Raw genomic sequence first — 13,860 nt, forward strand, 5'->3', positions numbered from 1 at the left:
CTGACTTCTCCAGGGTCACTTTGAACCAGGAATCCTTCCCAAATTCAGAACTGCGTCTTCTACAGTTTTAAGGGATTCCCCCTGGCTCCGGAAGCATAAGCCGGATGTTACCTGCAAATAGCGAACATTTATAGGAATTCTCATTGTAGTTAAGGTCTTGAAACCCAGGATATGCCCCTGTTTTGGGTCAGAGGTTCAGGCAGAAGGGCAAACAGCAAGGGTGAAATTGGGCACCACCGACGAAGGCCTCTCGAGAGTTAACATAATTCTAATAAATGCCCATTAGCTAGTATGAAAGCAGAGGGTTAGGCATATATCGCTAATATAGCATCTTGGAATCTCACCTCGACTCCCACTCTTCAAAGTACAAATGTAATACCATCCCACTGAACCTGGTCAAACGCTTGCTCAGCATCAAGTGAGATGAGGATTGAGCGGGAGCCATTTTATTTGCCACATTTACCAAATCCAGAAATGTACGCACATTATCTGTAGATCAGCAACTTATTGTTTCATGTAAACATTTGCATCAATATTTAACAATGGTATGGGCCTATAAGAAACTCATCACTCAGGGCTTAATCTAACTTGCGTAAAACAGCTATGGTAGCTTCATCCATTGTTGGCATGATAGCTTTCTTTACTGTTATATCTTCGGAAAGATCAGCGATTCGTTTCAGGATGACTTTCTGTGATTTCTGTTTTATACAAAAAGAGGGATAGATCCATTGGTCTCCCTCTAATTTTGAAGCTAGAACCAAGATCACTTTTTTAGTAAATGTAAGGTCTAGAGCCAACTTCTGCTCACAGGATAATACAGGCACCTTAATTTCATCAAGTAAATAATCTATATTATACCTGCACCAGAACTTGCTAGTATAACTATTTATGGAGCATACAAATGAGATTAAGCTTTTCAACTTCTTCCATCAAAATTTACCTTCACAATTATTGAGTGTCACGATTCTGTTTGCTATGATATGATATATGATATGATAATGCATTTATAATGCGCCTATACACAAGTGTGTCAAGGCGCGACGTGGCAAGGGATAGCAAACAGAGGGAGGACAAAAGACAACGATCTTACTAAGCCTAGTGACATTGAGATCGTGCAAGTGCAGGGTGGGGGGTGGGGGAGCTAGGGGAGGAGTGCCGGGGGAAGTTGGGCGAGTGCAGTACAAGGATAAAACAAGTGGTACAGCCAAGCAGGTGGCGAGTGCGAGGTTAAGTGCAGACAGCAAGTGTCAAATAAGTGCAGGTAAGGGACTGTAGGGTTACAGATCCAGACCCAAAGTGCAGGGGTTGCCAGGAGGTAGTGCGGGTGTGCAACTGGGTGGACAGAGACTTGGGCCCGAATTCAGAGGGTAGCCAGGTGACCAGTGCAGAGTCAGAGAGGAGAGGAAGAGAGGAGGCATAAGCAAAGAGGAAGGTCTCGAGGTGCTTCCGGAACCAGAGATGGTTCTCCTCAAGTTTCAGAGAGGCAGGGAGGCTGTTCCAGAGGGAGGTGCCAGCAGAAGAAAGATCTACCCCCAACTTGTTGCTTGGAGAAGCGACTGCCCCTCAAGGAGTTGGCAGCGAAGGAGCGAAGAGCTCGAGTAGGAAGATATTTCTGAAGAGACAGTTGGAGGTACTGCAGTCCCAGGCTCCAGAAGGCCTTGTGGACAATGCAGAGGGCCTTGGAGAGATGTTAGTGCTGGAGAAATACGATCCGTGGGCTTGAGGCAAAGGACAAGTCTTGCAGTCCTGTTCTGGATGAGTAGCAGAGGGCGGAGAGTAGAGGCAGGCAAATTTAAAATTTAATAGTCCAGCCTAGAGAGAACCAGAGCTCTGGAGACGGTGAGCTTCTGGGGGAAGGTGAGGAAAGGAAGAATACCTCTGAGGAGGTGCAGCTGGTAGTTAGACTTCTTAGAGACGCCAGAGATATGAGGAGAAAAAGAGAGATTGGAGTCGAAGATGACCCAGAGGTTCTTAGCTTCGCAGGTGGAAGCAGGAAGAGGGCCAAGGGAGGCTGGCCAGAGAGCGACAGGAAAGGAAGGTGTAGGTAAGCCGATGAGGAGGATCTCCAACTTGTATAGCTCATGCCCGAAGCTGAAAGGTTAGTAATCTATTCGAGCTTCAGAGTAGGTATGTAGCAATAAGCAAACTAGAAATTCTACACTATTCATTTGCACAGCAAAAAGCTGCTTCCTTGCAAGTTGAAGCTGCAAAAATACCAGGACCATGTAAGTCTTTGTTTGCTTTCTAGATCGTTCATGGTCTTCACAATTGATTGAATCTCTTTGGCTCTGAGATTCTTAAGGTGCAATGCTTTGGCTATAAAAACCTCTCATAGTCGTTTGATTGCATCTAGCATTAGTTGATTCACAAATATGTCCAATGGACAGGTGAGTACCAAGAGAAATCTCTAGCCTCAACGTTAACTTTCCCCCAAACATCCCTTGTACCCATGTGACAAGGCCAAGGACTTGACTTTGTCAGAAGGGGTTAGAAACCCTTCTCCACGGGCAGTGGCAGGTGCAGAGGAAAATCCAGAGCTAGTCCTAGCATCGAGGGCAGACACAACAAAGAGCCCCAATTCCTGTTCCCCCCCCCTCCTTGTGCCAGTATGTATGTTTGCAGACCCTTATCTCCAGCCTTGCCTCTTGCTTCAGATACTGGCCAGTGTTTGGCTTTAGTTTCAGGCCGCCATCAATGGATGCTGAGAAACCCCAGAGAAGACCAAGTGAGATCAGCGCATCATGCTCTGAAAAAGTCGAAGAGAATCCAGCATTGAAAGCACGGTTAAGTCCACCAGTCAGTTTGTACCATCAATATCGGACCCCCGCTAGTTCACCAGGGACGTACAGGGGGAAACGGACCGTCCCCAGAACTTATTGACTTAGGAGTGATGGTGGTTCTGCAGTTTGAGTGAGAGTGTGCCTTTGAGACAAGTAAGTAGAGAAGATAGTGTAAGGAGTCAAGAGGAATTTCCAGAATCAAACCTGGGGTGGATTTTCAGAGGCCAACCTATTACAGTGAATAGGAAAGACACTGAAGTCTAGCCAAACCCAATCAAGGTAGGTAACAGAGCAGTAAGGCTTAGACGCAGGAAAGGTGCGAGAGTGGTCTAAGGCTACAATGAGACAAACACAGAGCACTCCAATAATTCCAGTTAGACAGAGAAGTACACAAATATACAATGTTTTATTGGGACTTTAAATACACACTACGCAATGCAACCTTCAGGTAAGTATTATCACACAACTATTATCAAATACACATATATATTCACAATAGGGAATTCTGAAATAGAACCCCTAAAAGTTTACCTTAAAGACAGTTAGGCAGTAGTTAGTATAAGCTGTGAGGGTGTGGAAGGAGGAGACCGACTCACAAGAGGTATGGTTTTGAGCAAAGACTTTTTATTTTGTACAAAAATAAAGAAAGAAACCTATTTGACCCTAACTCTAAGAGGGGTTTCACTTCCTCAAATAAAACCAAGAACATGTCAGTAGCTAAAAAGTCCACTGTTGTGTTTCAAAATACTACTTCTAACCCCCACACTTATAACAAAATTAAAAGGGATTAGTCTCCTCGGGTTCCAGAAGAATGACCCCCCTTCTTCTGGACGGTATGATTTGCAAAGTAGAGGAAGTCTCTCCCATCTTCAGGCCTTCTTGCGCCCTTCCCAAATGAGGGTGCCAGACACTTTCTTCTGCTGCTCATATAAGGGTCTCAGACCCCCTTCTTCAGGTTTCTTAAATGTGGGTCTAGGATCCCTTGGTATTGGTTTCTTAAACGTGGGTCCCAGACCCCTTCGCAATGGGTTCTTAAGTGTTCCAGAGATCTCTGGGCAGCCCGCCTACCTTCTCTTGGGGCTTCCGGCCCTTCACCTCCTTCTCTTGTCTCTGTTCGTCTTCTTGTAGCTCTTCTCAGCCGTTTCCTGTTCTCACGCTGCTTTCAGTCTTGCTCGTTCTCGACACATCGTAATTCAACAAAACCAGTAGGGACTCCAGAACTCTCCAAGTTTCGTCCCAGTCAGCAACTCTAGTCTGAGCTCTTTCAGATGCGGGCAAGGACCTCTGCTTGGAGTGCCTCTGAGGAGGGACTGACAACAGTGTTAGTCCCTCTTTCATCTTTAAACTATTTGTGATTGAACAACTAGACCATTCCCTCTGGTTTTCTGAGAGGTCGGTTCGGACTCCTTGTATCTTCTTCGTCACAGTACTTTGAGGGGATGACTCAGTGGAGTCAACCATATTCATCCTCGTCCCAGTAGTACTATCACTGCTATAACAGAGATACATAGAGGAATCTATAAGGAAAGGGGAAGACAAAGAAGATGAGGAAAGAAAGGTGAGTGAATGTGTGTTATACCACGATGGCTCCTGATGTTCTCCATGTATCCCACAGAGGTAATCCCCATTAGTAATCCCTCCCCATGAGATCCACCTGTTGAGTACCACCCCCAGGGGGACTATCGGGTAGCATCCTCACCTCTCTGGCCTCATGGGCAGGGTCAGCCCCTCGGGCAGCAGGGATGACATCATGATAATCGTCACAAAGCATAAACAAGACTTTCAATAACAGTGTGCAGTAAAGTGCCTGAAGACAGAAGAGTATAGACAAAGCACTTATGGGCCAACCTAGAATTAGATCCCGAACTCCTAATAAGTCCAGCCCTGAGGTAAAATGGGATCTAGTGCCATAAAGTCACCAGTACCACACGATTTACTGTTCAGGTAGGTTTACTATGGTATTGGACAATGCCAGTGGTTGTCATTAAGTGTTCCAAATGCTAAAGTTTAAGTAGGTATCTCTCCCAGTCCAAGCATGATAGAGAAGGCCTGTGAGGAAGGGGGGCATCATTGGCTATACCACCACCGATCAGAGTCAGGCCAGGGAATGTTGGGGCTGGGACTTTACACCCATGTAGCCCTATGGAGGAGGGGGTGGGGCAAAAAAAATGTTAAACTGCCCCATTACTAAGATGTTTCCCAGAGACCACGTCAGGGGTTGCAAACATTGGGCCCAGGTACTTCTGTGCTTGGCATGCTCGAAGTAGGCCCATGGGCTGTGGGTGCAGAGGTGGTTTTTACATGAGGGATTTAGTTTTGGTCGGTTGCGATAACTGTACTACATTTCCAGAGCCTGACCAGCTAGTCACCCGTGACAAGAAAGGAAGAAGACTTCTGCAGAGAAGGCAACCTCATGACAACGCCAGGGAATGAAGAAGAGTGGCTTCAACGGGAGTCACCACGGTCAGACGGCGACAGACTATCTTATGTTGGTGAACACAGGAGCAGGCCCTGCATGGCTTCCATTCAAACTAGAAGCTGAAAATGCAGGGACAGACGTCTTCTAGCAAAAGTTGAAGATCCTCCAACTTCCAAGGATGCACTCAGAACGACGATGGCTGCAACGATGATGCCAATGTAGGAGCTTGTTAGTCCACGGGGACAATTCCAGAGGTTAAACAGGCCCAGATACTAAAGCAGGGTTCGGGACTGGTTATTCCAACCATTCCAGCGGTCGAAGCAACAACGGAGTCCTTCCTGAGATCAGGACAGAGGAACAGGGCTTCACCAGGACATGGCTAGAGGCAATGCTGATCAGCTGCAAGGGTCATCCACAGAGGCTGTGCTTTCTTCATAGGGGTCTTGGCTCCAACAATGATCTGTCTATTGGCTACAGGAGTCCTTCTTTCATCCAGGATTTGGCCTGAGTCGGCACTAGGTCCACCAATGGATCTTCGTCATTCAAGCTGGCAGGGGCTATTCTAAGTGGTCAGAAATACGACACAGACAAGTAGATAGAGTTTTCTCACAAGAGGACATTTTATTTAAGTAATAGGGATGAGAAAAATGCCTCGCTTTCCCTAACCGAACAAGGATTTCACTGCCTGTTAAACTAAGACTAAAGGAAAACACTAATATCAAAAGGTGTCTGTCCCTCACACTGATACATACAACCGAAATCATACAGGTATCATAGCTGTTAAAAAGTTATTTTTTATAACAGCTGTGTTAAACACAAACTTGTAAACATGTATCCTTGTAACCAGGGTCTGATCCCCTTCCCGCCCGATAATTCAGGATTTTCCCAGTCAACGTTCAAATCAAGAAAGTTGCTTTCAATAGCCAAGTTCTGCTCCAAACTGTGACACAAAGTTCTTTTCACTCCATAAGTCTTCCACTTGGCATTTGAATGTCTTATTCCTAAGCAAATCTTATCACTCTTCATAATTATCGTCAAAGTTCCACAGTTCTTGCTTAATAAACCAAAGACTTTATCTTCACACTTCCGGGCAGTGTTCAATAGAACTTCTCTTGAATAACGCTACCTTTCACATTTCTTCATAAACAAAGTTTTGTCAGTATGATTATAGCACAGTTCATCATAACACAGAAGTGGCCCTGACACTTTCTTTTAAACACTACCTTCTACCACACTGCAGTACTTTTATTGTCTTCTTCCTGGTCCACTAACCTGCTAGTACTAACCACTAATAGTCCCTTTCCTGGTATACTCGCCTGCCAGGATAAAACACCTACCACTACTGCAAATCCTCTGTTGTGAGGTTTGCATTGCTTCAGACTTTCCACGCTTGTATCCTTAATGTGGAAAGTTAATCAAAAGAAAACAACTTCTTGTAAAAGTCTTAACTTTCATCATTGGGGTTCACAACTTCTTCCATAAGAATACATTACACATTGACACTGTTTGTTCCACTGATTTGTTTGACACAGGTAATGCAGGTTATTTTCACCCCCCCCTTGATTATTTCTACAACGAGGGCTTCTCTCCTGCCACCTTTGAATTTCTTCCATATCACCAATTAACTGCTGGTAATGTCTCTTGGTCAGGTATCCCTCCTTAAGGAAGCCATATCCTCTTATTTATAATTGCCTTTCTTTGGCTTAGGCAATGCTGTTTAGCATTCTCTCTTTTAGGCAATGTCCATTCCTGTAGATTACGGTCATCTGGTTCAAATATTACCCCCTCTTTACTTTGGCAATGGTAGTCTCAAGACTTCTACACTCATACTCTTTTAGTACAAGAGTTACGCCAAAATGGCTTTACTTCATTAGTTCGATAATCAAAGGAATTACATTCAGTCAGCAGTCTATCACGGAGTGCGGCAGGGGGACCTATCAAAGGCCAACTCAGTGGTCTTTCCCTGCGCATCCGTTTGACCCGCTGCTGCTTTAACTTCTTCTCCTGCCGGGACCTCGGTGTCTGACAGGACAGATCGTCTCAGCGCCGCTTCCCGCTGCACAATCTCTGCATTTCAAAGTTCCAACTTCTACAACCCTCACAACACAGCGCCAAGCCTAACATGGTCTCCTTTCTGCTTCTGCTGCTCCCACTGCTGCAGCTGTCTACTTCTTTCAATGGCCTGCACCTGAAGGGGCATTAAATACCTATAATTCATACTCAGGTGTGGGTCATTAGAACCACTAGACAGCACATCACAGTTCTGCTCGTCGTTGCAGTACACAGAGCATTATGGGACTTGAAGTTTAACCTTAACTAATTCACTCTGTTGACCGAGTTTATAGACTATACCTTTAGGGGAGGTTTCTAAAGGAATTAAAGGTTGGTTGTTGGTTTTATAGTTCAAACCCAAGGAAGAATCATAGCTATCAGAAGTAGTGATATTGATTCTCTGATTCCTGCGTATATCATTCTCCTGTTGACTATAAGGGTTTTTACTACTGACAATTTGGGTAATGTTGGGAAGGAAAGCCTTACTCTGACAATAAGACATTAGCTATTCCAGTATTATAGAAATATTAACTCACTGAAGAAGATGAATACAGCGTCACTCCTAATGAAGTCATCCTATTTCTTTTGTGGCCTTCTCCACCGAGGTGATCCACCCGACTACTACCAGCCCCAGGTTTAGGATCAGGATAGGTTGCCTTCCCCTGGCCACCGGGGAGGAGACTTTAGGTAGGGTTTCTGTGAGGACTCTGCAAGATTGATCACACTATACAGTCATGGACAGCAACTGGCCGAACATTTGGGCTACCTACACTGAAGTTTTGCGCGGGGTTGGGCTTTCCATATATGGCAATTCTGGACCCGAGACGTCAGAAAGAAAAATATTGCGGCACAACCATTTTAGAATACATGGTACCCTTTATGCCAATGTGCGGTAAAATGCAAATGTGCGCAAGTAAAAAGTCAAAAACACCATAGAAAAATATCTGCTGCCACCAAGCCATCTTTGCCACATTGTATTTATAACCACAAATGTTCAAAAGAAAAACCTATAAGTATCCAAAGTACCCTAACCGCACTTTACTTTAAGTTGATGTGTGCAGCTTTAAAAATAGAAGGAATTCACTAATCTCCCAGTACTGACACTCTTAAGGTACTATCAGTTTCCCCATACAAATGAGCACAAAGCAAAAGTTTAACTGCAAAGGTTAGGTCAGCAAGATAAACAAACAAAAAGAAAGGGTTTCCCATTAAAGGCTATGGGAAGAAACCAGTAACAAGAACATCTTTCCTAACAGGAGCGAATGTGAAGTGAATGGGCCTGAGTGAAAGGAGGGTGTTTAAGTAGTAGTGATGAGAGGAGGAGAGTAGTAGAGCTCACGTGGTCAACAAAGTAGCCCCATACTGCTTCATATGCATAGGTCCACTCCGAATGTTAAACTGGCAGCTAACTGGATCTGCGCCACTTCCTCTCCTCTGAGCCGACTTGCCTTCTTTCTCTCCAAGCTTTCCCGAGCCATATCCACCGCCGCCACTAGGCTCGCTACATCATTCGGCTCACTGATTAGGGTCTGACATCAGCACAATGTCACATCTTGCCGAGAAAGTAAATCTCCTCCCAAGGGGAATCTCGAAATTGAGAATTAGCACAATGCTGACTGTTCCCAGGAGCTCCAGGCCAGCCTACCTGCGCGGGAGGTCCACTTGGCAGCAGGTGCCATTTTAGGTCCTTTAGTAAACTCTCCAGAGTACTGAAGAGGTGCCAGTAGGGTTATCAAGCTTGACAGAAAAAAGGAATAAAAAAACGACACTAGAACAGCTAACCTACAACATACTGATTTTCCAATACCTACCAAATGCTGTCAAGCAGTCAATAAATAGCAGACAGAGGGGGTATCAATCCTAACACTAAATGTACTATGGTAGTGGTACAATCTGGGGGTGGGGTTGGGGGAGGGGGGGGGGCGTTCCCCCTAGGGGGACATTTCACATTTACGAAAATACCTGCTGTAAAATCTGTTTTTTAAAATCACTTGCATAAGGAAGGATATAGACCAAAGTGAATATGCACTATACAGGTATTCTGAATTAGCGTTAGAAAACACATACCATCTAAAATGGCTTGGGGGCAATTTAGATATCCTGAAAATGCTACTAGTCATGGGTAACTGAAAGCCTTCTAATCCTTTCACTATAGAACAGTATATATTCTTGAGTAGACAGTGACACAATCAGATCACGCACTATGGAGATGGCAGCTCTAGGAGCTGCACAAGCACCAGGTCATGCTTCAGTTAGTGAAGAAAAGGGACTTTCTATCAGTTCCCTCAAAAACCTGTGTTCTTCTAGAGCTCCCCGAAGCTCGGGGAGAGAGGCCCGTTGCCCCGTTATCCAAAATCACAAGTGTCTCCATTGAAGTCCCATAAGCGCGCGAGCTGGTTGTGTGTCCGCAGGCAATGATTGGCAGCACATATCTCCTCTTGAGCTGCAGGCGCGGAGACTCGCCATAGAGGGCTCCGACTCAGGGCTGACCGCCAGAGCCACACCGCCAGCAGAGACGCTCTGTGAGGACTGTGGCAATCGGGAGACTCGTCATTCCCCAGCTGAAGCTGGTGGAGTGCTGGAGCCGGAGCCCTGCTCAGAGTGTGGAGATCCTGGGCACGTTTCCTGTCTGGTACAAAGCCCTAGTGTGAGCAGCCAAAGGAACGATTCTCACAGAGGAGGAAAAGCAGCGCCTCCCGTCATATGTGCCCGATGCCGAGGCCTTCCACGATGTGGTAGGCAGGGTCTACGTGCAGGCCTGCAGAGGCTGAAGGTGGAGAGGGCGGGCATCTGCTAGCCCCCCTTTTTTCTTCCAGCACAACATAAGCGTACTTGACTCTGCTGACCCATTATTGCACAGCATCATTGATTTTGGCTCCCTTGCTGCGGCATACAAGAACTTGATCTGGGCTGAGGCGGCGGCCAATCTGGCATGACATCTACTGCGCTTCTGAAAACTTGGGACTGCGTGGGACGGAGGGTGCGCTGCTGCAAGCAAGGGCGGTGAGTTGAGGCGTGGGGCTGCGTGCTGAGTTGATACCAATGGGGCTGACGCAAGAGGTGTTTCGGGGTCCCCCTGGTGCATGGATTGCAGGGCCACGCGGGGGGTTGCAGTCGGGCTGCAAAAAACAACGACGGAGGCAGAAAGTGCAAGAAGGGAGGAGGTGAGCAGTCCTCCCCAGCCCTCGACAGTGAACATGTTGACCCATCCTGCAACGGATGCAGTCAGGATTGGAGTCTGTCAATGGGAAGCTAGACAGTCTAATATATAAAATGGACCGCATGCAGCAAAGGATTGATAAGGAGAGCGGCAGGAATTCGGAAGCAGAGCAGCGCATTGGGTTGCTAAAAGACACAAGTGCGGAAGTGTGCTCTGCTCTTCGATCCTTACAACAGTAGGTGGCTGGTGTGAAAGCAAAGAACGAAGACTTAGAGGTCAGTTCCTGCTGCAATAACGTCCATATTTGGGGTATCCCAGAGTCTGTAAAGCCCCAGCATATGGAGGAATTTGTCGAGACTCTTATAAAAGAAGTGCTGGGTGACCATCCCCTGTCTCGGCTCAGGTCCCGAAGCCTGAACAGAGCCTGAGACTAGTGATAGTCTGAGTTCTGAACTACTGCAACAGGGGCATGATCCTAAGAAAGGCCAGAGAGCTTGGGGTCCTACAATACCAGTCCTCGAAGATATCCAAATATACAGACTTCACTCCTGCGGTACAAAAAGCCAGGATCTTGTTCACGGCTTCGAAGCAACAACTACCAGATCGAGGTCTGCAACATGCAATGTTGTACCCATCCAGGCTTCGGGTGATAGACAACAATAAAACAAACATTTCTTTACGGATCCGGCAGAAGTGATGACCTTCATTGACACTCTAGCGAAGCGCAGATGGAGAGGGGTGGCAGTAGCTCCTGCAGCTCCTATGGAAGTTGATTTATTGTTTGCTTGGGGGCTGTCTCCTTAATTGTTGTTGTATTAGAATATGTGCATGCCTGATCAACAAAAACCACGCTTTGCAGTCAAAAGACCTTGCAACATAAAAGAATATCTGGTCCACTCATTATTTACCAAGAGGACCGCACAAACCAGCCTTTGGAAACTTCGTACCACAACAGGACATTATCCCTGTAGTTCATGATCGGTCTGCCAGTTCACGAGCAAGATCCAGCAGTTCCAAGTGAGAGAACAGACGTGGACCCTGAAAAGTTTGTCTAATAATAAAACAAATCAAGTCGTGTATTGTGTGGAATGTCCGTGTGGGTTGCGCTATGTGGAGCAAACTTTGCATAGTGTGGGCATCCGGATAGCGGAACATCGTTCACGGATCCGTTGCAAAAATGTGTCCTCTCCACTAATATACAAGGTAGACTACTCGATCTAGAGTGTCGATGGATACACAGGTTGGACTCCTTTGAACATGGTCTTAACGAACAATTTCTTCCCTACCATTAACTTGAACTCTGTTACATCAGTTTTAAGCTCAAGGGGTTGATGACTAAACAACTGGGAGCGGTAGATGTTACGTTCTGTGTGTCTAGAGCTTCACCCATCCGATGAGGGTGTGACAACACCAGCCTAGTCATGCTTATGGCAACTTTTTGTTATCTGATATAATTCCTCCGCAGGAGCACACCCGCCACAATGCTCATTGATTGGCTCCACGGTTTTCGGTTAGTGTAAATTTGCTTCGGTCTCTTTACAAAAGCCATAATGCAAAACATTCCCAGCACTTAACAGGTGATCCTGTGATTGGACATGATATCCCTTTACAGCACCACAAGAGTATGAGGCTTCACCTAACGTTGAGGGGATAAAGCTCTTTCCCTCATTTGCTATTTCTCCACCTTAGATTCTTTACATTTACCCAGTAGCCTGGGCAACTACTGGGTCTGTAGAGTGCATTGTCATGCATAAAAACATATGATCTAGCCGGGCACCGAGTGCCCAACTTTACTTGTGGCATGCCGGGTGGAACAGCCCCGCCCATTTTTAGTCTGTTGCTTTCAGTACCGCAAGGACAGCTTGGCTCTTTGAGACCAAGTCCACTATGTATTTGCTTCCTGTTGAGACGCAACGACCGACAGACCATGGCATTCTTAGAGTGCCTGATTGGCGGCTGTGCGCATACCCTCTGCCAGAGATACGGCAGAAAGAACGCACATTGGCTTTCGCTGTGACACCTCTGGCTCTCCTTTTCCAGCCTATCAAAGACGGTTTACCTGCCCCTCCCCCCATATAGCATTTGATCTCCATGGTTACGATCTGTGTGAGAGAAATGGCGTTTTCTCCTTATTCAAGCCCGGAGCACGTCGCTTGGAATTGACGGGCCCGCACAGACTCAGAAACTGCAGCTGCCCTTTGCACTGACTGTTGACCTCTACCATGTTGCGAGACTGCGAATCAAGGAAATATATTGCCTTAAGGGAACATGCAGCTTGAGCAACTAGGGAGGGGTTACAGTACCTTACGTACACTTTCTTTCCTGACTGGATTTTTTCTTTGCATTTCCTTTTGTAGTGTACTTTGGCACCAATTCAACACTTGCGTGCACCCGCAAAACCAAGGAATTGTAACCAGAGCTCCCCTTCGGAACAATAGCCTTTTCCCCATTTTTGACCAGTGCACCATTCGCATAGTCCTGATACACAACAAGGTCAGACCGGGTGACAGCAGCACTCGGGAGTCCTATTTGTGAGAAGAAACAGGGGTTTTTAGCCCCTGTGGCGAGTTATTTTTCCTTCCATGGTGTACCTTATATCTTTTGCCACAGAAGTGTATATGAATGAGACTAATTGAGAATTAAACTGTTTTTGAGCGCCTTGAAGGACACGTAGAATTAAGGCTATATTTGCCTTACAGGGTTCGTTTAACCCTGCCCTGAGCAAGGCGGCCACCTTGAATCACAACAATTTTGCAGCCGAAACGCAATTCTGGCAAGGGGGGGGGGATACGTTTAAACTTTCTTATTGGCACACCTGGGATTTCGAACACATCGCGTCAGCATTGATTTCAAGCCTTCTCTTGTCCCCTGGCGCGTCAGCAGTAACTGTTTCCTTTTAAAAAAATCTATGCAAAACACCAAGTCTGGATTAGAGGACTCTGCTCAACTCCAGAGAAGGATCACCGAGGATTAATTTGCACGGACATTAGGGTACTATATTATGGCATTTTTTTTACATAGGCCATATTCATACAAGTTAAGAATGTCTCTAATGACAGTGTCTATATCGTGCTTGAATGCCTATATTGAATTCGCTGCATGAGGAAGATGCTTCTCCCTGGTTTATTTATGTTATCAAATTGAATGTATTCCTTTATCTGCGGTAAAATGGCCATCTTCGGTCTTAAATGACTGTAGTCTGAGAATGCACGAATATGTGGATACATGGAGAAATGTTTAATAACAAAGATGCATGAATGAGTAGATACATGAAAAATGCTTCATGAATAAGTACGTACACTCTAGTTTAGCAAGAGATGTGATCCTTTTTCTGGCTCAGAAGATTTATCATGACCACTTGCCGCTCTAATTGGTGTGCAGATGAATGATTCATCTCTTCTTTCTTCGTGTTGCTTATGTATATTGCAATTTAAGTGTGCTATTATATT

At 45.8% G+C, this 13,860-nt stretch overlaps 1 protein-coding gene across 4 annotated transcripts in view; it reads right to left on the reverse strand.

The window, feature by feature from the left end:
* Nucleotides 1-13,860, reverse strand: part of EXOC1 (exocyst complex component 1) — a 791,619-nt gene that overhangs the window by 625,848 nt on the left and 151,911 nt on the right. The gene's annotated exons all lie outside the window — the stretch shown is intronic.

The sequence above is a fragment of the Ambystoma mexicanum genome, chromosome 6q (genome assembly GCF_040938575.1).
Source record: "Ambystoma mexicanum isolate Mex_15411 chromosome 6q, UKY_AmexF1_1, whole genome shotgun sequence".
NCBI classification, from domain to species: Eukaryota; Metazoa; Chordata; class Amphibia; order Caudata; family Ambystomatidae; genus Ambystoma; species Ambystoma mexicanum.